Below are 25,202 nucleotides of genomic sequence, written 5' to 3' on the forward strand. Positions count from 1 at the left end.
TTGCTAGTTCATGTGCCTAGCTTCTGGATTTCTTACCCTGCCGGTTCAGCATCTGCATTCCTGGACTATTATTTGCAGTTTGTTTGATCACTCCGTTTTGGTATGTTATTTTTCCCCTGCTTGATTTAAACCCAGATATCTTCATGTTGATTTCGCATCTATGTTTTATCTGAAATATACCAATATTCAAGCATAACCTTCCTCCTTGTTTATTTTACCTGCCATTTCTATTATTGGGAAATACTGTGTTTTGTTCCATGTAATCAAGGATCCAGTTTATATATATATATATTTTTACTACCACTTTTTCCACAATAAACATTACTTAATTTTCACCTGGCTTCAGCTGACATCTTTTCAAGTACGCACACACAGAGAACCCTAGAAATCGTTACAGGGGGAGCAAGTCCAGGTGTACTGTACTCCCCTGTATGTAAAAGCAAAAAGATATTGGCTGTCAGGGTGCAGAGGGACAGAAAAGAAGGCAGAACAGAGGTCGATGACAGTGAAGAATTTTGCAGTAGAGGGAATTTGCATGATGACAGCTGGATTGGGCACTACGGTGAATTTGCTCTCAACTATCTTGTTTATCCCCCTTAGATCCTGCACTAGCCTGTAACCCCTCCCCCCACTCTTTTTCACAGGGAAGATGGGACTATTGGCAGTGCTGGACGTCCTGACTAGGATGCCCTGTTGCTAGAGCACCACACCACGTCTGCCGGCGGACATCTGATGCTTTGCTTTCTTTGATACTTACGGATTTACAAGTAAGTTGCAGTGATTCCCAACTTCTAGAAGTGACTTCCACTATATGTTTATGAATGCCCTTGAAGAATTTATGGACTTTTACGAGTTTCATTTGTTAGAAAGTTCTTAATAAGGACACTGCAAGATTTTGGGACTTATCATACTGCACGTCATAAAGGATTAATTATCCTCTAAGGTGAAAGATTTGCTAAGGCATTTCACCCCCCAATATATGTTTTGTATTGTATTGTTTATATGTAGTATACCGGTATTAGGACTCACTTTTTTCTAGATATTAATTCAATAAATGTGTATTTTTGTGCCTATATATTTTTAAATAAAATATTTTCCATAAAGATGTATGATCAATAATTTAAGTAGAAGTGTTAATATCTGATATCATAGCGCTTGGAGGGCTGTCTTTGGTTTCTTAACATAACATTGGGAAAAGTGGATTCTCTTCATACTCCTGCAGCAGCTTGGTTTATCAGATAGTGTTAAGCGCAGTCCTTTTATTTTGTGCCCTGTTGTAGCAACCGCTCTATGATGGGGTACACTCCTAATTCTACCTCTGGCTTCAGAGGATACTGAGGGATTTTTGGAGCTATCCTACCATCTTTTACTTGCACTGCTACTGGAGCTACATTCGCCATCAATCCAGTGTCTTGTCCATCTTCGGTCCAAAGGGAACCCGGTATTTGTAGATCATTTCCTCTACCTTTGATGGACACTTGTCTATAACAGTAGAATGTGACATTAGCCTTTGAGGGGTGTCTAGTATATCTTGTACTTCTTTAGCGTGGTTCCCAGGTATATCCAAGAAGACACCCTCAGGAGTACAGTATATGACACACCGCATTTTACCGCCGATGCAGCCAACAGGAAAGAATGTTTGGTTTGCAAGGGCCCTATCGTAATGTCTGCAGGTCTACTCAAAGGGTATTGTTGCACAGTTCCTGTTACTCCCATTACCGAAATTGTTTTACCCGTGGTTTTTATACCTACTGTCGAATTTAACACTGACCTGGCCGCCCCTGTATCTACAAGAAAAGGTAATGGTACACCAGCTACATCAACCGTGACCTCAGGTTCACTACCAAGGCTAGCAATTAACTTCACTGGCTGCAGACTACAGGTGTGGCCCAACCCCTATTGTGTGGCGAGACCCTCCCGCAGCGCATTGGCAGCTACAATATGTGAGGGGGGTAGCTGTGAGTTTTCGGAGGCCTGCCAGTCTCTCCTTGGTGGGTACCTCCTTGTTTCCCCTGCATGTGGCTCATAACCTCTCCTATATGGTCCCTGATCCCAATTATGTGAATTGTAGTGAGGTCCGTATTCTGGTCTAGGGGGTCGGTTTACGTTATGTGTACCTTTATTCCTACAATCCTGGGCAAAATGTCCTTCCTTTTTACAAGCGTAGCATACTCTAGGTCTTTTCCAATCAACAGGGGTCTGGGTTTTCGGCTGATGGGGTTTTGCCGTAAGGGCCTGTATACTTACCGTCATCAGCTTTTCCCCCTGTGACTCCCTGTGCTTACTGATGTTCCTATCATGCTCGACAGCAGACTCTCTCAATACAGCCACCGAGATACCTCTCCAGTTTGGTAGAGAGGTCTGTACCCTTGTTCTCAGTGCCTCCTTCAACCCATCCATTAATACTGAAACAGCTACCTCCCTGTGATGTACATTGTCTCTAATGTCCTCGATCTCAGTGTATCTAGCCATTTCCTGCAGTGCTCGATGGAAATATTCGGATGCCGTTTCACCTTCCTTTTGTCTTATGGAAAAGATTGTATTCCATTTGACAACAGTACGGAAATATACTCCTAATTGCAGATTGATTTGCCGTACATTCTCCTGATTGTATTCATCGGTGAGAGGTACTTCTGCGTCTAACTTACAATCGGTTATGAATTTCGTGGGGTCAATATTTGAGGGTAAACATACCCGTAGCACTGTTCACCAATCTTTGTTCGTGGGTTCGTTGGCGTTACCTAACTCTTTAATGAACCTCTGGCATGCGACTAGATCTTTTCTGGGATCGGGAAATTCTGACATAATTGACCTTAACTCTGCCCGGGACCAAGGACAATGCATGGCAATGTTCCTGATGGGAGTGACTCCCTGAGCGTCAGTCTTCCCATTGGGGACTGCAATCACCCTGACAGGATTTAACTCAATTACATCATTCTGGTTTGATTCTACAATGTGAGGTGTTATTGTCTCTGCATAATGTATGGTACCGTACTTACCTGTGGACACGATCTCACTTATCCCTCCGCTAGGGGGCCTGACTACTGCTCTTGTTGGTTGGGCCGTGCCCACCTGAGTGTCTTGTATGGTGGCTGCTAGAGAGAGTGCCGATATCGTGCTGGGCTCATCTTCCTGCTTGCAGTCCTGGGGAAAATTTAAAATGGGATACAACTGGCAAGGGTTAGCATTAGTACATTTATCAATTACTCTCCTATCCTGTACCAATGTACCATTGTCTGTAGCCACTTTCTCCCCCACAATAGAACCTGCTGCGCGAGCTAATTCCCTTTGCATATCCCCCTCCTTTTGCCATAAATTTAAACAATCTGTATGTTTAATCCTTTGTTTCTTGGATTTTATCAGACATATCCTTAACCTTAAGTTCTGTAATACCTCTGGTTCAAAGCTGCCCACCCTAGGGAATGGTACCCTATCATTGTTAGTCATACATACCCACTCATTGCATAAAACTTCTGTGTGGGAACCATATTTTTCACACATGATAAACCTTGCTGAGCCTTTTGGCCACAATTCTGCCTGAACCCTGTCTAAACGTCTCTTACTTGAGCAACTGGCTCCCATATTTGTGGGTCTTTTCTAATAACTTTAAAAAATTCCCACAAACACCAAAATACTCAATATAAGTAGACGGTGGAAGTATCCCTGAGCGCCTTCCACTCGCTCTCGCCCACGCTGGCCAGTACAACGATACACTGTTGGTAGCGGATCTCAATGTACCCAAACTAGGGCTCCTATCAGACCTTACAACACCGTAATTTATTTCGGTGGAAGTTCTGTTTGGAATATTTTCCTGAGAGAGATAGCGAAAAATTCCTTTTCGGTATCTTTCAACTGGAATTGTTTGTAGCGTGAAAAACAGAGAAATTAGATAACTATCCTTCACCCTTTCCAGTGAAGCCCACCAGGGAGATTTCTCGACGTTATCAAAGAAAAACCCCTTTGTCTATACAATCACGTCTGCGTATGCTTTTCCACAGCACATATGACACAATGGTATCACGTTGTGCTGTGCAGAACAAACGGACATGCGATGCAATAGCACAGCCTATAGATACTAGTTATCTATATGCCCTACGATTGCTGTAGACCACTTTAGCCTAGACCACTCCAGACCACTTTAGACCACTTCAGTTGTATGGGATCACTTCAGACCACTTCAGTTCCTAATAACGCAGGGTAGCGAACCCTACGCCACCGGGCCTCTACTAACCCAGTGTTACCACTTCAGACCACTTCTGTTCTTGGGTTCAGTATCCACTCACTCCTGCGTTCGCTCATTCAAATACACTTTGTTTTTTCTGTACAGAAAATTTGGATTCATTCAAGTTGGCAGCTTTACCGCCACAGGCAATTTAAAAAAAAAATATTTATGCTAAATTTTGTTTTTATACTAAAATGTTTTCTTTTTTAGAAACCGGGTAGTTTTGTGCTATTGTAGCATAGCTACTGTCCCACCTTTAAACTAAACGAACTATTGTGTAATTTGTACTTAGCGCCCATACTCTTATGCAATTTGCGTAAACACGCGATCGTGCGTGTCTCTTACGCCGCGTGTGCAATTCCGTACTGTGTTCGAGACACGTGTACAAAACTGGACGTCCGCAATAGCACAAATCATACAATTCTATAAATGTGAGCAATAAAACTACTATTGCCCACTAAACACAATTCACACTTGTTCCGTTTTAACCCTCTTACTACTGGGCCAGAACTGCGTTTTGTGATTTTACTCTTACTTCCTTAAATACTTATTTTATTTTTAAAACTATATAGCAACAAATGTCTCTGGTTTCACACAGGTCTAAATGAATCTAGCAATCTGAATATTATGGCAACAATGTGAGAGAGTATGCAAAGTATGGGTGTCATGTACGCTTTTGGCGCCCAAAAAAAATTCACAGGTTTTAAATAGCTTTTTTCCTGTTTACCTTACGAGTTCTACCAGCATCTCTACAAACCATACAGAGCAGACGCCATCTAATCAGCAATCAAGTAGGGTTTTCAGTGCATCCATCGACCAGGAAAAGGATACGTAGGATACTTTCTGTCCACCCTTTGCTGAAAGATTAAGTCTGCTGTGACCTGTTAGGTTGTAAGTATGTGGAAAACTGGAGGAGCCCCCAATTGATAATGCTGATTTATCTTCAGGAATGAAAGCTATACCTTAAACACACCTTAAATACACTTTACCATGGAGCCGCTGCGGCCGCTATACTTAATACACACTCTACGTACTTTGTACGCTATTAGTGTACAAAGTCCCGTGCTGTGTACGGACTTTGCGTACAAACGCCGTGATGACGGTACAAAGTACTCACATCGCGTACACACCCAGAGATACACTGTAAACCCTTAACAGCTATGCAATGCAATGATAATACACTTTAAACCTTAGCAGGGCAATGAAGACATGACACCAGATTGTAATTAAACCGCTGGGTTCCGACACCACAGCGTATTATTGCTGAGAGGGGGTTACACTACAAACAATACAATACAATATAACAGAGTAAATGGCTACAGTCAATGTTACATACTTGAGTGGATTCGCCGTGCTACCCAGTCTGGTCCTCCGTCATCTGATAGATAACGTTGTGAGTCTTGTGTCTGACCAGGCCTGCAGCAGGCTCTCTTTATACAATTCATCCAAAACTTAACACAATGGATACTGTAATCTCTTTGTCCATTGGACACAGGGATGGTCATTTACAGTACAGGAGAGGTCATAGGTCGGTTTGAATAGGTGGGCGATGTCTGTTCCAACTGCTCTTGTGGGTGGTCTCCTCTGGATTCCCGCCGCATACATAATGTACAGTAAATATAGTTTATATCTATATTCTGTTCCTGCACATAACTATCCGCAGGAACATGCAATCTTCCTCAAACCAACACCGGAATGTTACCCTTAAAATACCCTACAGCTGGATACCAAACACCACCTTATAACCTTGTTCTGTCCCCTCCTATTCTGTAATGGTGAATCCCTTTGTTCTGTTACCATTTAAACTGCTGTTACTTTCTGATGTGGTGCAGGGAGACTATGTGTACATTGTGCACTATTTGGATTAAATATGTAATGTGTTTTGATAGCCTTCCATGCGTTCACAAACTCTACCGTAAATACTCTACAACGCACTAATGCGCAGGACCGCGGGAGCGACCATACGCAAATTGTGGATATGCGCACGCACAGCAGAACAAGTACACGCGCGGAGGCCATCTGTGTGTAGTTTGTATGTGATTTGTGTACTGCAATATTTTTTGACTTTTACAATATATATATCAAGGATGTGCGGTGAGGTAAGTGGCTCAGGAGGCACTGGCTATTCCCTGAGCCAGATTTACACACAATACATGAGCCAAAGGGTGCATGTGGGCATTATACACAGATGCTGCAGTGTATACTGATGGAAATTTGGTGAGTTTTGATCAGATATGTGTGGAAAGGAGAGGCCCTCCCCTCCCATAAACTTTTTTCTCCAGAGATTTGTCTATAAAATGATTAGAATAATACAAAGAAGATAGTTCTAATATATTCCTTGTATTTTTCATATACTTTATATAGTCAAAACACTGGCGTATATGTTAGTATGACAGGAAAGGCTCTCTGTCACCAGCCTCACTTCGCCGCACACCGCTGATATATATATATATATATATATATAAACCACTGACAGAGGAAATGAATAATGATGCTTATATCATTGCAATTATACCTGTGAAGGGGTAGGATATGTTAGGCAACAAGTGAACAGTCAGCTATTGAAGTTGTTGTGTTGGAAGCTGGAAAAATGGGCAAGCGTAAGGGTCTGATCAAGGGTCAAATTGTGATAGCTTGTCAACTGGGTCAGATCATCTCTACAATGGCAGGTCTTGTGTAGTGTTCCTATATGCTCTGGTTACACAGGTTGCTCCTATATGCACTGGTTACACTGGTTATCTACCAAAAGTGGTCCAAGATATAACAACTGGTGAACCGGTAACAGGGTCAAGGGCACCCAAGGTTCATTGATGTGAATGGGAAACAAAGGCTAGCCTGTGTAGTCAGTTTGCACAGAAGAGCAACTGTAACCTTGCACCCATTATAGAAAACCTTTGATAGAAGGCCTGTAAATTCCCCAGATCTCATTCCAATTGAGCAACTGTGGGATGTCTTGGTGTCAGATACCGCAGGACACAGGGGCGTTTCTAGGGAGGAGGAGGCCCGTGTGCAGGCTCTGTCTGGGCCCCTGTTCTCTAGCCGGCGGCAGCACTTAGCTCTAGGAACAAGGGTCCCTCTGGGCACTAGGGTCTTTAAGGGTCCCTAACGCTGTCCCAGAGTAAACAGCGCATGCACAGATCTCTGGGAAAATTGCATGGTGGCCTTTTTCCCATTGATCTTTCTACTGCGCATGCGTGAAACACTGTAAAAAATGGCGCTGTGTCATTTTCCCAGTGATTTCTACAGTGCTGTTGCACCACGCGACTCCAGAGGGTAAGTATTAAAAATAATGGGTGCACGGTGTGTGGTGTGGGCCCCCCTGAACCCCGGGGGTCTGTGTACACCGCACACACTGCACCCATTATAAATACGCCAGTGACAGGACATCTTTAGAGGTCTTGCAGCGCCATGCCTCAATGGGTCAGAGCTGTTTTGGCAGGTTTTTTTGGCTGATGGGTATATAGGACTTCATTGTTTCTGCTAAAAAGCAGTTGCTGTGATCAAATAGTTGCTGTCCAGAAATAGAGAAAGAACGCCCATTGCAGAAATTGTGAATGCATTGCAATGCGCATTCTAATAGCAAAACCATATGCAATTGAACATCAAAGACTTTTCCATCTGCACCAGGCAAGGTCCTCCATATTTTAGCGACGCAAGAGGCTGGAAGTGGTCATCGCTGACGTCACAGGCCCACCTTAAAATATGCCTGAGCATGCCTGCGTTTTTTCAGACACACCCAGAAAATGGCAGGTTTACCACACAGAGGGCCTGATTCAGACCTGATCACAAAAGCAAAATCTTTCTCTAATGGGCAAAACCATGTGCACTGCAGGTGGGGCAGATATAACATATGAAGAAAAAGGTAGATTTGGGTGGGTTATATTGTTTCTGTGCAAGGTAAATACTGGTTGCTTTATTTTTAGACTGCAATTTAGATTTCACTTTGAATACACCCCACACAAATCTAAGGCTGTGTACACACGGTGAGATCCTTGCTATGCTCGATTTTCACATGCGATTTCCCTTGAACTCCCTAGAGCCCAGATAGCACAGATTTTGACTAACTTTTCTTGAGATATGGACTATTGGGTATATGCAATTGCGGTCGAATTGCCGCAAATGTTGAAAAACGGGGCATTTTCGACACACAAAAAAAATAGACAATGCAATACAGTACTTTTCGACAAAAAAACGGCCGTTTCAGATTCGACTTTTTGAAATTCGACAGTTTTCAAATTCGACATGTCTGCAATGGTAAAAATGCGGCTTTTCAACAAAAGTATATTCAATTAAAGAATGTCGATTCGACAACAGTGCTTTTTGACAGTCATTTCAGTCCGCCTAATTTTGGTGGCGGAATCTAATAAAAAATTAAAAAAACATGTTTTTTTGTGTGTTTTTTTGTTGTTGCTAATAGCATATCTATTAATATTAGAAGGGATTATCTACTTGGTTTGTCTATTAGGAGCCACAAGTATTATTTATATATTTTTTAAAAGAATATTTTTATTTTTTTACTGACTAAAATAATATGGAGAGATCAGAGCATGTTTTTCAGTGGGAAGGGGTGGGAATGGGTTAAAAATCAAGAAAAAAAATGCGTGAGGTCCCCCTCCTAAGCATAACCAGCCTCGGGCTCTTTGAGCCGGTCCTGGTTGTAAAAATACGGGGGGGAAATTGACAGGGGTTCCCCCGTATTTTTACAACCAGCACTGGGCTCTGCGTCCAGTCCTGGTGCAAAAAATACAGGGGACAAAAGACGTAGGGGTCCCCCGTATTTTTAACACCAGCACCGGGCTCCACTAGCTGGAGATAATGCCACAGCTGGGGGACACTTTTATACCGGTCCCTGCGGCCGTGGCATTAAATCCCCAACTAGTCACCCCTGGCCGGGGTACCCTGGAGGAGTCGGGACCCCTTAAATCAAGGGGTGCCCCCCTTCCAGCCACCCAAGGGCCAGGGGTGAAGCCCGAGGCTGTCCCCCCCATCCAAAGGCTGCAGATGGGGGGCTTATAGCCTTGTGTCAAATAAAAGAATATTGTTTTTTGTAGCAGAAAAACAAGTCCCAGCAAGCCTCCCCCGCAAGCTGGTACTTGGAGAACCACAAGTACCAGCATGCAGTGGGAAAATGTGCCCGCTGGTACCTGTAGTTCTACTGCAAAAAAAAAAACCAAATAAAAACAGTACACGCACAGCGTGAAAGTAAAACTTTATTACATACATGCATGCCGACACACACATACTTACCTATGTTCACACGCCGACTCTGTCCACTTCTCCATGTAGAATCCATGGGGTACCTGAAAATAAAATTATACTCACCAAAATCCAGTGAAGATCTGTCCTATTCTTTTTTGTAATCCACGTACTTGGCAAAAAAATTAAATGCAAAAGCCGGACCACGCACTGAAAGGGGTCACATGTTTACACATGGGACCCCTTTCCCCGAATGCCGGGACCCCCCGTGACTCCTGTCACAGAGGGTCCCTTCAGCCAATCAGGGAGCGCCACGTCGTGGCACTCTCCTGATTGGCTGTGTACGTATGAGCGGTCAGCCGCTGACCGCGAGTAACCTCACCGCTGACCGCAAAGTTCCCACCATTGAAGATAATGGAGCGGCATAGTGCTATGCGCTGTCTGACAGCTCAGACGCGCACAGCCAATCAGGAGAGTGCCACGATGTGGCACTCCTTGATTGGCTGAAGAGACCCTCTGTGACAGGAGTCACGGGGGTCCCGGCATTCGGGGAAAGGGTCCCATGTGTAAACATGGGACCCCTTTCAGTGCGTGGTCCGGGTAATGCGGTTTGTTTTTTTGCCAAGTACGTGGATTACAAAGGAGAAGAGGACAGATGCTACACAGGATTTTTGTGAGTATAATTTTATTTTCAGGTACATCATGGATTCTACATGGAGAAGTGGACAGAGTCGGCGTGTGAACACAGGTAAGTATGTGTGTCGGCATCAGGGCCGGTTATTGGGCGCTGTGCGCCCTGGGTGACAATAGGGGGCGTAGCTACGTACAGGGGGCGTGGTCATTTACGCCCCCTGTACAGACTGAAATGATGTGCGGTGCGCGATGACGTCATCGCGCACCGCACAGTAAAGGACCTCTCCACGAAGGGAAACTAGAAGCGTACGCGTCTAGTTTCTCTTCACAGCGGCAGCGGGGGGCAACGGGCAGCGGGAGGCACAGCAGCAGCGGATCTTGCCCTGGTGCGACGCCCTCCAGATGGCGCCCTGCGCCCTCGGAAGGTGGCGCCCCGGGCAAAAGTCCTGCTTGCCCGTGGCAAGATCCGCTACTGGTCGGCATGCATGTATGTAATAAAGTTTTACTTTCACGGTGTGCGTGTACTGTTTTTATTTGGGTATTTTTTTGCAGTAGAACTACAGGTACCAGCGGGCACATTTCCCCCCCGCATGCTGGTACTTGTGGTTCTCCAAGTACCAGCTTGCGGGGGAGGCTTGCTGGGACTTGAAGTTCTGCTACAAAAAACAATATTCTTTTATTTGACAGAAGGCTATCAGCCCCCCATCTGCAGCCCTCGGATGGGGGGGATAGCCTCGGACTTCACCCCTGGCCCTTGGGTGGCTGGAAGGGGGGACCCCTTGATTTAAGGGGTCCCCACTCCTCCAGCGAATCCCGGCCAGGGGTGACTAGTTGGGGATTTAATGCCACGGCCGCAGGGACCGGTATAAAAGTGTCCCCCGGCTGTGGCATTATCTCTCCAGCTAGTGGAGCCCGGTGCTGGTGTTAAAAATACGGGGGACCCCTACGCTTTTTGTCCCCCATATTTTTACAACCAGGACCGGCTCAAAGAGCCCGAGGCTGGTTATGCTTAGGAGGGGGGACCCCACGCAATTTTTTTCTGGGTTTTTTAAATACTTTTGTACCGTCCAAAAAGTCGAATCCAGGACGCACACTATCCGTCAATTGGTCCGTTTTTCGACAGCGGGACTGTCGAATCCGTTTTTTATTGAATATGTCGAATTCGGGTCCCAGCGGCAGGGTGTCTGACTGTCGAATTGTGTCGAATTAAAAAACGGTCGAATTCCTACCGGAATTCAACCGCAATTGCATATACCCCTATGTGTGCTTACGATTTTGGCTTATGTGAGATTTTGGCTTATGTGAGATGTCATTGACATGTGAGATGAACTAGATAATACACCGATCTAGCAAGGATTAACTTGCCTGCACAGTCTATCTTTTCTTGCGATGCCGACCTGGCGGGACCGCGCATCGGGATCAAATCGGGATCGCAAGGTGACTTTCACTTTGCGATCTGCACTAACTTTTCTTGAGATTTTGACTATATAGTCAAAATCAAAAGAAAATATCTCACCGTGTGTACACACCCTAACTCTCTCTGCACATATTATATCTGCCCCACCTGCGCTGCACATGATTTTGCCCATTAGAGAAAAATGTTGCTGTTGCGATCAGGTCTGAATTAGGTCCAGAAATGCCAGCTTCCTGTCAGTCAAACAGCAGATGCATTGTGATTACGTTCTGTACGCATTTTCTGTCGCTATTTCTCCTTGAGCGTGCGCGATGCCGATGCGCGGTTATTCGATAATCAGACAGATTGCGATTTGCAAATTTTGCCCTCCAACCTGAATAAGGCCGATATTCCTATTCTGAAATAGACTGCAAACCAAAATAACTCTAAATAACATTGGTTTGAGATTTTTCTTCTGTCAGAACTACATATTTTTCCTTGGTTTTGCCTGTTGTTTATGAAACTGCAATGTAATGTATCTGCGGGCTTGAAGTGTTTTACATGTAACTGATAATGTCGGTATTATCTTAGACCGCAAAGCTATACCCCTTTGTACACTATTACCGTTGAGCCGCTATGGCTGCTAGACCACGTGCACGTGTTACGCACTTTGTACGCTATTTGCATACAGAGTTCTGCACGTGGTACGCACTTGGCGTACACACGCTGCGCTGAGTGTACGGAGTACACACAGCAAGCGCACACACAGTTGATAACCTTTAAACCTTGTTAATGATACAATGTAATGATATGCTTATACTTTAAACCTTTGGCAGCAATGTACTGTAACGATGTTAATACCTTTGAACCTTAAGTAGCGCTGGCGATACAAAGTATCCGCAGTGCGTACACCTTAACAATGCTTATACACCTTAAACAGATAAATCTACTTTAAAAGCCCAGGCAGGAAAGTGAAAACACAACACTGTTTGTAGTTTAAACCACAGGGTTCTAAGGCCTCCATGGATTGATTCCAAAAAGGTAAAACAATACAGTTTATACACTACAGACTAACAAGTAAATCTAAACAGAAATAATGGCTACAGAGAATGTACGTACGTGAGAATATTTGCAAGCGCAACCCGAACTCGGTCCTCCGCTCGTCATGCAGATAGCGTTTAGAGTCATCTGACCGGCCAGGCAACAATGGTCCTTATATACACAACATGCATACACAATACAATGGTCACTGTAATCTCATTGTTCATTGGACACAGAGATATGTCTCCACATTACAGCAAAGGTCATAGGTGGATTTGAAAAGGTGGGCGATGTTATTCTCAACTGCTCTTGTGGGTGGTATCCTCTGGATTCCCGCCGCATATGTAATTTACAGTAAATACAGTTAATGTTCATAATCTATTTTTGCACATAACTATACGCAGGAGCAAGCGATCTTTCTCTAACTAACACCGGAATGTTACCCTCAAAATACCCTACAGCTGGATACTAGACATCACCTTCCAACCTTTATCTGACCCTTCCTATCATGCAAAGGCGAATCTCTCTGTCCAGGAACTGTTTAAACTAATAATACTCGCTGTCATGGTCTAGGGGAACTATATCTACAAAATATGCTATTTGGGTTAAATATGCTATGTGCTAATAACACGCTACACGCTCACAAACTCCGCCGTAAATACCCATATCATGCGCACGATCGCCGGAGCGATCTTACGCAACTTGCGGATATGTGCACGTACGGCGGACTGAGTGCACGAGCAGCGGGCATGTGCATGGGGTTAGTACAAGACATATGCATTATGATATTTTTCGACTTTGACATAACAAATCGGGATTAGTATTTGTTGCATGTCATGTTTTAATAAGGTATTTTTTCTTTATTACACCAGTTTGTAACCCAATAACAAAACAACACTTAATAAATTGATCCCCTGGTGGCTGCACTCTCCAATACAGTACAAATGTTGCAATTGCTGCAGGAGCTCTTCCCACTTATCTGCCAACAGCAACATTCCTCCAAATGCCAAAGTCCTGTCTGGGGGCAATCCCAGTGAAACAAAATATGATACATTCAGGATGCATAACTTAAGGGCAAATTCCGCCAGAGAAATGTGAAAACTTGCAATCCAGTGCACTATGAGGTGAATGTTCTGGGGAGCAGTTTTGAAGAAATTAATTCTGATGTTTTATATTCCCTAACAATACAAACATTGACTAATGTACAAAAATATTGTTTTTAAATCTGTTTGTCTTATTACTTTACAATTTATAGCATGTATCATATCTAAAGCATACTATAGATATGCTACTGCTGATTTCTGTTAGGGACTGCCATGTAATTGTCATATAAGCTGTATCGCTAAGAAGATAAAGAGATGTAATACTCGGCTAAGCAACACATCTACAGTCCCCTTCAGCCTTCAGGAGGCCGGAGGATGAAAAATAGAACTGCTCAGAACTTCCCATCTGGCTGATCTGAAGAAGCCATTTCACAGCTTCCAGGCAAAAAACCTTTAGCATGTGATTATTAAGGCAGTTTGTCAAGAACTGAAAGGCAACAAATGATTTGGGAAATAATATGGATACAGTGTATCATGTAGAAAAATAATGCATAGAATCCAATAAGAAGCTGCTGCAAGACACATACTGGCAGGATGCAAAGTATCTTTTTACCCAGTAATGGATTTTAGAGGACTAATTATTTTGCTCAGTATTTAAAAGTTTATTATTTATTATTTACAATAATCAGCTTTAACTTTTTGCCTCCCAAAAAGATACAACAGCCTCATAGGGAAAGCTAGCTATAAATGAAAATTAAGACTTAAGCAGGACGCTATGGAAAGCCGTCCACCCCGCCGTTCATCTGCGGGTGATACCAGCAGATGAATGGTGGCCGCCGCCGACAAAGCGGGAGTGCGCATCAGCGCTCATCGCCGGGGCATACACACTGGGTGGTTTTGAACCGAAAGCAGCTCAAAACACCAAAAGTGACCTGCTTTCAGCTCAGAATCTCCCAGTGTGTATGGGCATTTACACACAAATTCAAAATAGAGATTATTCAATGTGGAAGACACATTAAATATTCAGGGTTTTTTTTTTTTCAAATGTAAAGAAAAAGTAAATTAAAAAAAAAGATGCAACCATGAAAATTGTAGTTTCAAAATAGGGATTAAGTGATAGCCGGACATGCAGGAATGGACCTGCAACCTGCAGCAACCGAAAACCGCCTTGAAGCTCTATATGCACTAAATATTCAGGGTTTTTTTTTTTTCAAATGTAAAGAAAAAGTAAATTAAAAAAAAAGATGCAACCATGAAAATTGTAGTTTCAAAATAGGGATTAAGTGATAGCCGGAAATGCAGGAATGGACCTGCAACCTGCAGCAACCGAAAACCGCCTTGAAGCTCTATATGCACTATTTGCTGTCTGACAGCTGTCACATACAAGGGAACGGGCAAAGAGAGCTCCACAGTGGCAGAAGTCACTATAGGGAGCCTGTCTGATCTGGTGTTCAAGAATCCGGACCGTTCCAGCCATGATACTCCCATTCTCTCTGCCAGAGTGCAGCAGCTGTGGGTCAGGAGGGGGCTGTACATCTGCCTGCACTATTTGCTGTATGTCATACACGGGGACACGCACAGAGAGCTCCACAGCACAGTTCACTGCAGAGAGCCGGTTTGGTCCGGTGTTCTGGAGTCCGGACCGTTCTGGTATTCACCCAATCGAGGTGAAAAATGTCAAGAAGGAGGATATTAAACAGGTGCCATAGCAGACACAGATTAGCAGGAAATGTAGTTAGTAGATGTTAGCAAAGATCAGTACACAAGAGTCAATTGCCTGGCAGTGGCACAACATAAAATAATTTAGCAAGCATGGTCAGAAGAGGTTAGGAGAATTTGACATACAGGAGTTAGTATGGCAGTACAACAGAACTGGCTTCAGCAGCACCTAAGATAAGGCAGAGAATGTGTCAGTTAGCAAGGTTTGCTCTACTGGAGTCAATTTGTCAGTCACGCAGTTTATACACTGATGGATCTGAATGCGTTGAGGGTATACTGAGATGGACTCCCTTATATTGGATGAAGGTCTGATGACATCAGCAACAGAGGCTACATGATCAGGAGTAGTATGCATATACCATGGCCTCTGAGGTTCACAAACGAGAAATCGGTCAGCTCTGAATTTTCATCAAATTGAGGAACTGTCCATTCAATTGAATTAAAGCTTAAATCTAAGTGTGTGTGTGTGTGTGTGTGCGTGTGTGTGTGTGTGTGTGTGTGTGTGTGTGTGTGTGTGTGTGTGTGTGTGTGTGTCTGGTGATGGAAGTTTGTGTGTATGGAAAATGTTAGTGAGAGATTACAGCTAATAACTTGAGATGCCTTTGCATTAACATACCTCTTTAGGTGTGTACAGGTGAGGACAGGTGAGGGGTGTGATTAGTGTATCTTGCATTTGGTTCCCATCAGTGAGATATTTGTATCTCTTGTATAATGATATTGTTATGTTCAGAGGTAGAAAAATAAAAAATATAAATTTTTCATTGATGTACAATGACCTTTCCTGACACTGATGAGTGTAACACCTCTTCTGGATCAATGACTGCGCCAATGGCTCCAGCTCTGACCTATTCAATAGCATTCAGAGCTGGGCCATAAACCTGGAAAGTGTAGGGGTGGGTGAAAGCCTTTCTGCCATTTCATCTTGGATGACATCTCGCCACCTCAAACTTAATATTTCAAAAACAGAGTTAATAATTATAATTCCACCGGCCAATAGTTGTTACCAACCTGATATCTCTATCACTGTTGAAAACTCGACAATCTACCCTACCCCACAAGCTCGCTGCCTAGGTGCCATCCTTGACTTTGATCTGTCCTTTGTTCCCCACATTCAATCTGTCTCAAAATCATGTTACATGCATCTAAAAACATATCCAAAATACGACCATACCTTACACAAGACACTGCTAAAACTCAAATCCATGCTATCATTATCTCCCGCATTGATTATTGCAATAGTCTCCTAACTGGTCTTCCAAAACGAGACTCTCATCACTACAATCCATTCTGAATGCAGCTGCGAGGCTAATCGTCCTTGCTAGATGTTCATCATCTGCAGATCCACTCTGTCAGTCCCTCCACTGGTTACCTGTATTCTACCGTATTCAATATAAAATACGTTTACTCACACACAAGGCCATTAACCAAACTACACCAACGTACAGTACATCACTTCGCTTATCTCAAAATATCTCCCAACCCAACCTCTTCGCTCTTCACAAGATCAGCATCTCTCATCCACACTCATTACTCGCTCCCACTCACGATTGCAGGACTTTCTTCAGGCTGCACCCACTCTGTGGAATGCCCTACCATGCACAATAAGACTCTCCTCTAGTCTCCAAACCTTCAAGCGTTCCCTGAAAACTCACCTCTTCAGGCAAGCGTATCAAATTCCAGAACCGCCCACATAACTTTCATAAACCTTCCTATTAAATTGCATCCACTCTGCACAGTCCACACATATCCTCACATGTCTTCTCATTCTTCACTTTCCCTTCCTCTCGACCCCGGTTCATCATTGCTGTATGACCATATCACACAGCCCACCAAGAACCTTTGCAATCTGGTGGACAACTATGCAGTAGATAGCACTTTTCCTTGTGTATACATGCCTATTTCCCTATAGATTGTAAGCTTGCGGGCAGGGCCTTCCTACCTCTATGACTGTTTGTCATTACCCAGTTTGTTATATCATTGTTATTTCCAATTGTAAAGCACAACGGAATTTGCTGCGCTTTATAAGAAACTGTTAATAAATAAATAAATAAATAGATGATTTCTCACCACACCACCTGTTTCCCATCAGCTGGATATACTGTATGAATGATGTATACATACATAAACAGATGTTGAGAAATTTGCATTACCATTGTGTGATCATATTACACTGTCCAAATTGCAATGTTTACATTTAGTTTTTTCCTTTCTTTTTTATATTATTTTTCTTCCTTCCTATGACAAGCTTATTTACAAATAATGTTGCCCAAATTTAATTCCAACATTATGTATCTTTTGTAGGTTTGTATTTTCAAGTTACAACTGACAACACTTGGATAGATGTTGCTCCTGGCTGTACCCAGTATCTACTGTACAATTACTCTCATAGGACTGCAGGTGGAAATCACATACTATGGTAAGAAGGAATGTAATCTTAACTTTCTCACCATTCCAGTGTAATGAATCAGCATCCTATGTCTAATAATAAAACACAACTGAGCAATCCGATTTCTCCATTCCTGTTATAAATTGTACAGCACAAAGTTATATATCACTTTTGTTATTAAGAGTGGTTAGCATAGTAATAGCTTATGGCTTGTAACAGCACCCGATGCATTTTCAGTTTATGCTCCTGCTGCTACAGTACGCATGATTTTTTTCCTTAGAATATTGCTTTGATTTCTATTCCTGTTAAATTATTATTACGGCGTTTCATAGTGCTCTGGTTCTGGGACCAATGATCAGATTAAGGTTTATTTAATATATTTCACTAAGGTCTTGCACTAACTTTTCTTTATCTGTACCCTATTTTCCTAGTACTATTTACAGTGTATATGTGCCTGCTGTTGTGGGTTCCTTTCTGACATGTTATTTGCCAGTGGCTTCCAAATAAGGTAAGATCTGCAGCAAGGTCCACTGTTTGCATATGATGGGGTCTCCTGTGAAAATCGTCAGGTGCTAAAAAGCAGTTCTCGCATGGAACGTTTTCTACTGAGTGCTAGCTCTTTTGCCAAGATGTCTTAGTAAACTCAACTAGTACCTGTTAAAGAATATCCCTCAAAGCATGCAGGAAAGATTGTTGGATAAACTTTACTGTGCCCTTTACATGTAAACTTCAAAACATTAAGGATTAAACAGGATATTCTATAAGAGAGGCCACTGTAACAACAAAGGGAGACTACACAGGGACAATTAAAGATACAGTGCCACCTACTGGCACTCCAGCATAGATTCTCAACTAATACCAATCTTAGGTGGTCATTCCAAGTTGTTCTCTCGCTGCCGATTTTCGCAGTGCAGCGATTAAGTGAAAAAATGGCAAAAATGCGCATGCGCATGGTACGCAGCGCGCATGCGCTAAGTACTTTCACACAAAACTTTGTAGATTTACACAAGCTCAAGCGACTTTTTTCATCGCTCGAGTGATCGTAGTGTGATTGACAGGAAGTGGGTGTTTCTGGGCGGAAACTGGCCATTTTCAGGGAGTGTGCTAAAAAACGCAGGCGTGCCAGGTAAAAACGCAGGAGTGTCAGGAGAAACGGGGGAGTGGCTAGCCGAACGCAGGGCGTGTTTGTGATGTCAAACCAGGAACTAAACGGACTGAGGTGATCGCAGTCTAGGAGTAGGTCTGGAGCTACTCAGAAACTGCAGGGAATTATTTAGTAGCAGTTCTGCTAATCTTTTGTTCGCTATTCTGCTAAGCTAAGATACACTCCCAGAGGGCGGCGGCCTAGCATTTGCAATGCTGCTAAAAGCAGCTAGCGAGCGAACAACTCGGAATGACCACCTTAATCTTAAGCTTTATTGAGAAGAGGACTTCTGAAGTTAAAGTTGTTCAGCAAAGTCCACTCCCATCACACATCTGTTGTTAGTAGTTATGGGACTTCATTAAACAATATCTGGGTAGAAAAACTATTAAATATCTGCCTTGAAAACTTGCCAGAGGAAATAATGTATTTTTATTCTGTCTAGTACATACTACACAAAAAGTGAGGGTTCAAACTCTAGTATTAATGTCAATAATCATCAAATGGTGTTTTTAGCATGATCACCAAGCGGTGTAGATGTCGGTCGACTTCGGATGCCTGATGCCTCGTTCAAGACAAAATACTTGTCCAGCCTGACCTCTGGTGTGCGTTCCACACCATTGCGCATTTGTTAATGAACAAATGTATTTTGGTTCAACAACAGAGGACATATGTTATTTCAGATGGACAATAACAAATAATGATATGGACAAGTATAAGTTCTGATTTTTGCACGGATGGTGCTTGGCTGTTGACATTGATGTCATGTTTGAATATATTGTCACGTATATCTGATATACTTGTTTGCTGAACCTGTTGAAAAATTATAACCTAACGAATGGATACTCCTCATGTAGAGAAGTGAAATAAAAATTATTCTATACATTGTGCTATAATATTGGAGAGGGCGACTTGTATTTTTTTTTCTATGCATCTATATATATATATATATATATATATATATATATATACACACACACACACACACACACACATGTGTGTGTGAACAGATTCACAGACGCAGAGACTGCACACACACACAACACATACACACACACTGTTACTTTAAACAAACAAATACAGTGCACTACACACATTCCCAGGGGCTGCTGAGGACACACTGCCAGCCATGGAACAGTGAGAATGACATATGGAGTTGCTGTGCATGCGCAGCAGCTCCCACCTGTAGGCAGACTATGCTGGCAAGAGCTCCCTGCAGCAGTAGCTGCAATTGCGATTATGGCTTTCCTTGAGACAGAGACATAGCTGTCTCTGTCTCTAAAAAAAATAATTCAGTCCATCAGGGGGGGTTTCTGGGTACCCAGAAACCCCCCCTGCATGCGCTACTGAGTGTGTGCAGTCTGTGCGCAGCCCAAGACTTATTCCTCCAGTGCGATGAGAACACGCTGATCGGGGCCGGAGCTGACATCACACACCCTCCCTGAAAACGATTGGGCACGCCTACATTTCCACTGATACTCCCAGAAAACAGCCAGTTACCACCCACAAACGGCCTCTTCCTGTCAATTACCTTGCGAATGGCTGTGCGATTTAAATTTTCGCACCAGCCTGACGCTGTCCCGCAATGCCTGTTGTTGTTTGGCAACGTGTGTGCACATTGCGGTGCTATCGCTGATTGCCTGCTGTGCGCAAACGCAGAGCAGCGATCAGATCTGAATTACCCCCACAGTATATTGCATAACACCATATTAATAGTCCAGATACTGATGAGTTAATGAGCTCTCAAATGTACCAATAAAATTGTTAAATAAACTGTTGGCTGCGTTTGTAATAAAGATATTAAAGTATATAACCTGTTCCCCTCATACCAGGCAGTGCTGGACAAGCTGCTACCTACATTAAGAAAATGGATAGCTCACTTTCCTCTATGCTTGCTATTAATATTAAATAGATATTTTACAGAGAGAAGAACACAGTGGCATTAAGGTCACCCTCCAGATAATCAGGTTCTTCTACATTCCATTGCAAAAAGCCATTCAGCATTACAGTGTAAAATGTATTATCCACTACTGGTATTGACGAGCCCTTCATGGGGATAGCAATGTTAGAATTCTTTTTAAAAAATCCACAAATTAGAAAAATGTTGCCATTCATTGCTAGAAATCATTTTCCCACAATGCTTTGCTAAGGAAAATTTAATTTATCATGGACATCACCATTCCAAATGAAAACTCTGGTTAGTTTTTGCCATATTGGAGGACTTTGGGGTGCCTCCAGGTGAAATGAGTCTCAATGTAGAAATATGTAAATATATGACTCAAAGGAAAATACATAAATGTATGACTCAAAGTAGGTGCTATGTAGGGACACCCAGAGCAGCCACCTTGCCATGGCCCATTGCTTGCCATCTGTTTGCAAACATATGTAACTAAGATCTCTGAATTACTAATATCATGTATGATGTATGTTTCTTTTGCTTGTCCATTATGGTGTGCTGGGGGAATTTGTTTTTTTTTCCCATTTGAGAAGATTGTAAGCAAATTGTTCCAGAGATATGGGGCAGTAGTTGGAGAGAGGAGTAGGGCAAAGAGATGGTTTCTTGAGAAAAGGAGAGATGGGTGCATGTTTGAAGGCGTAAGGAAGATGCCAAATGGAGAGGGAAAGGTTGAAGAGATGAGCGATGTGCTTGCAAGCAGTGAGAGAAAGGGAGTGGAGGAGTTGGGAGGGAAAAGGGTCAAGGTGGTAGGTTGAAGGAGAAGAAAAGAGGAGTGTGAAGACCTTGGACTCATTTACAGCAGAGAAAGAACTGTGGCCAGAATGAGTGGTGGACAGTAGCAGTTTATACCCCATAAAACCCACCACTCCTCTGTGAGCCCCACACTAAGTGAATTAGCACTTTATGCAAATCAAAAGTCAAACAGCCAATCCCAGAGGACAACGTTTTCTCCCCCTGAGACTGCCAGTCTGTACTGCCATTGCATTTCCAATGACATGCTTTTTCTGCTTTTACTATAACTCTATTCGGCTTCTAGGGGTAGCAGTGAATGCAGCTGATAGCCTATGCCTAGCCTATGCTGCATGCACAAGCCTTCATTGTGTGGGTTATTTTCACCATTCTTTTTTTGTGCATGCACAATGGTAATGGCCGGACCATGGCCAAGGCGAGGTGGATGCTACAACCCAAACAGCCATACAACAGGAACCACGACTGGTGGTGGAGAGGATTGGTGGGTGGTAGAGGATGTGTCCAGAGAACATTTCATGATATATGGTACTGATTTGGCTTTAAAGTATGTGGAAAATAATGAGGGAAAATTTGGGGAGTAGGGCTGTAAAGTTAGTTGATGGTGGCAAAGAGGTGGTGGTAATTTTTGGGCAGAGTGGAAATTGGGGATCAGAAGAAGGTTTGACTAGTGACATTGAGGAAATATAATAGAAATTATATTCCCTTAATGCTGGTGCTCTACAAAAAGAGAGTACTTTTGGAGGTCAATGGTCTGTTCATAGGTGATATGAAATAGTTGGGAATCCTTCCTTAGATTTGTGAAGAATATGATATTGTAGAATGACACAGCTGCATTAGGACAGGATATGAAAAAAATGGTAGAGAGCAGAGATTCAAGAGACGCCGAGGAAAGTATGGGGTTGAGGACATCTAGGTGTTGATGTGAGTGCATAGGTTTATGCAGAGAAGCAATAGGCAGGGTAAAATGGAATAAATGTATAATGTGTCCTGAAAACAGGAAAACTAAATTAGAGAACCTGAAGATGTCACAAAGATGGAAGTACACAAGGTTGAGTGAGTGACCATTGCAATGTCTGGGAGCTGAGGTTCCCAGGAAAAGACCAAAAGTATAGTGCTTTTGTTGCTCAGCAGGAAGGAAGTGGGAAAGCCAGGCAGCAATGTTGCTAAGAAATTGGGAAAAGGGGCATCAGGGGCAATGGATGGTGTGAACTTCAAAGGGCAAGGAGAAGTGGGAGGATTCTGAGGGACATTAGGTGCGTATTCCAGACAATGACATTTACTGGAGCCATATATGTTGGTGAGGGAGAGTACAGCTAGGGAAGGAGTGTCAGAAGAAGGCATGCAGGTTTCAGCAATGGCAAGGAGACTGAAGGAGTGAAGAAGGAAAAGCTTGGTAATGAATGTGAGTTTGTTGCAGACTGATTTAGCATTCCAGACTGTACAGAAAAGATGGTAGCACTTAAGATAGGGATATGAATGAGTTTGGAAGTACTGGGCTGGTGGGACATTTATTATTTTTTATTATTTATTAATAGTTTCTTCTGTAGCGCAACATATTCCATTGCGCTTTACAATTAGAACAACAGTAATAGAACAAACTGGGCAAAAACAGACAGACATAGAGGTAGGAAAGCCCTGCTCGCAAGCTTACAATCTATAGACATGAACATAGAGTAGGACCAGAGGCTGAGGCCAGTAGCGGATCTTGCCACGGGCAAGCAGGACTTTTGCACGGGGCGCCACCTTCCAGAGGGTGCCGGCGCCATCCGGAGGGCACCGCACCATGGAAAGACCCGCTACTGCTGTGCCCGCTGTGTTCCACTGCCGCTGCATCCCGCTGTGAAGGGTGTCCCGCTGTGAAGGGAACTAGACGTGTAGCGTCTAGTTTCCCTTCGTGGAGAGGACCTTTGCTGTGCGGTGCGCGATGACGTCATCGCGCACCGCACAGCATTTCAGCAGCGCTACTACTGTACAGAGAGCGTAACTGACCACGCCCCCTGATGAAGCCACGCCCATACTACCCGCCTGGGGCACAAAAAGGCCTAGAATCGGCCCTGGCTGAGGCAGATGTCTCCATCAGCCAAGAGGAGTAGATGGGTGAAAAGGAGGGCAAGAGCCGGAAATAGGTGATGAGGAGGATCAGGTGACATACTATATAAATTTATTCAGGTCTTATCTATAATAGTGCCTTGTTCAATTTGCAGTCAGTAAGTGCAATATATTTTGCTGTCTTCCCTTTTTTATATCTAGTGAAAAAACTTGCTATTCAGTATTTGTATTATTTTACTGATAGTCAGGGCCGGCGCTACCAATAAGAAGCTCTAGGGAGCTGCATATGGGCTCCAGCACTTGAAGGGCGGTGCTGAGTACAACAACAAAATAAAATATGTGAGGCATCCGCTCTCTGCTCACCCGGTGTCTGCCCGATTGGATCCACATGTCTGGGTCTGTTCCCTCCTCCATTGCTGCATCGGCACCTTCACCCAGGGAGGAAAGGAAAGGACTTTTTCCACTAATGGAAGATCCGTCCCCCCTCACAGCTCGACCTGACCAGCGGCTGCTGTTGGAAGAGCAGAAGGTAGAACAGGAGGAGGGGGTCAGAGTGTCAAGCACATATTTTCAGCAGGCAGCCGATTGGGATAAGGAGCCAGGCTGACTGATGAGCTGTTGCTGGTCGGGGCTGCACAGTAGTGTGCTCACAGTCAGCCAGCTATACTGAGAGGCCGGGCTGACTGGTGACGGTGGGCGGCAGGTGGATCTGACTTAGCTGAGAGGGGCAGAAGTAATTGGAAGCCTCAGGGGGTAAGGTGGGAGGAAGTATCACTGACAGAGGGGCCCGCTTGTGTTGGTGATTGTGGCAGCAGACTGCTGCTCACTGACATGAGGCAGATGTGAGAACAAAGCAACAAGGGTCTGAGATCATCAGCATCAGTGGCTCCCTCTGTCAGCCTTGTGCTAATTACATCCAGGTGTAAGATGAGGGTGGGTTGTGTGCCCCCTCTTCCCTGCACACAGGACACAGGGGACTTCATTACGGAGTCTGGACTAGTTCACAGCTTCCTCTCCTTCACTCCTGACTCCTCCACATGTAGCCCGAGCCACCCCACCGGTCACCTACAGCTCCTCCTTTCTCCTCTCCTTGCTTGTGCTAGACAGGCACTGAAGTTCCTTAGCTGTGCCTCTGCTTGCTTCAACCCTTCACCCCATCTGTGCCCCTGCTACCTATATCAGCTGTGCCTCCGCCCCCTCCCCCTTGTGTGCATTTGTTCCTCCCTCTTCTTTGCCTCAGTATCTTTTCCCATCTGTGCCTCTGCCCATTCTCCTCTACACCTTCTGATACTTCACCCCTGTGTGTCTATGTCCCCTTTTCCACCTGTACCTCTGAAATTATCTCCATTTTCCCCCTTGTGTGCCTCTGTCCCTTCGCTACCTCCTCATGTCTGTGTCTGCCGCCTACTCCTCCCTCCCTTCCCCACATCTGGTAGTAGAAGTGACGAAGAGAAACAGAACCAAGACCGTGTACAGTGCCATATAAATTATCTTAAGAGTGACAGGTTAGCACAGTTGTGTGTGTGTACTGTATGTACTTTTTTTTCTCTTTGAGGGGGGAAGGGGGGTCGCTGAAGATTTGCCTGGGGTACTGAGAAACCTTGTACCGGCCCTGCTGATAGTTAAACAGGATTTGGGTCCTGTCTTCGAACTATGGGGATAGTCTTTACCT

At 43.8% G+C, this 25,202-nt stretch overlaps 1 long non-coding RNA gene across 1 annotated transcript in view; it reads left to right on the top strand.

Moving 5' to 3' along the window:
• Positions 1–689: 689 nt before the first annotated feature.
• LOC135057819 (uncharacterized) overlaps positions 690–25,202 on the top strand; it is a 95,558-nt gene continuing 71,045 nt past the window's right edge. Inside the window, exons 1-2 of the long non-coding RNA XR_010244382.1 lie at positions 690–767; positions 17,549–17,663. This is a non-coding gene — a long non-coding RNA (uncharacterized LOC135057819). The remainder of the gene's footprint in view (positions 768–17,548; positions 17,664–25,202) is intronic.

The sequence above is a fragment of the Pseudophryne corroboree genome, chromosome 3 (assembly GCF_028390025.1).
Source record: "Pseudophryne corroboree isolate aPseCor3 chromosome 3, aPseCor3.hap2, whole genome shotgun sequence".
NCBI classification, from domain to species: domain Eukaryota; kingdom Metazoa; phylum Chordata; class Amphibia; order Anura; family Myobatrachidae; genus Pseudophryne; species Pseudophryne corroboree.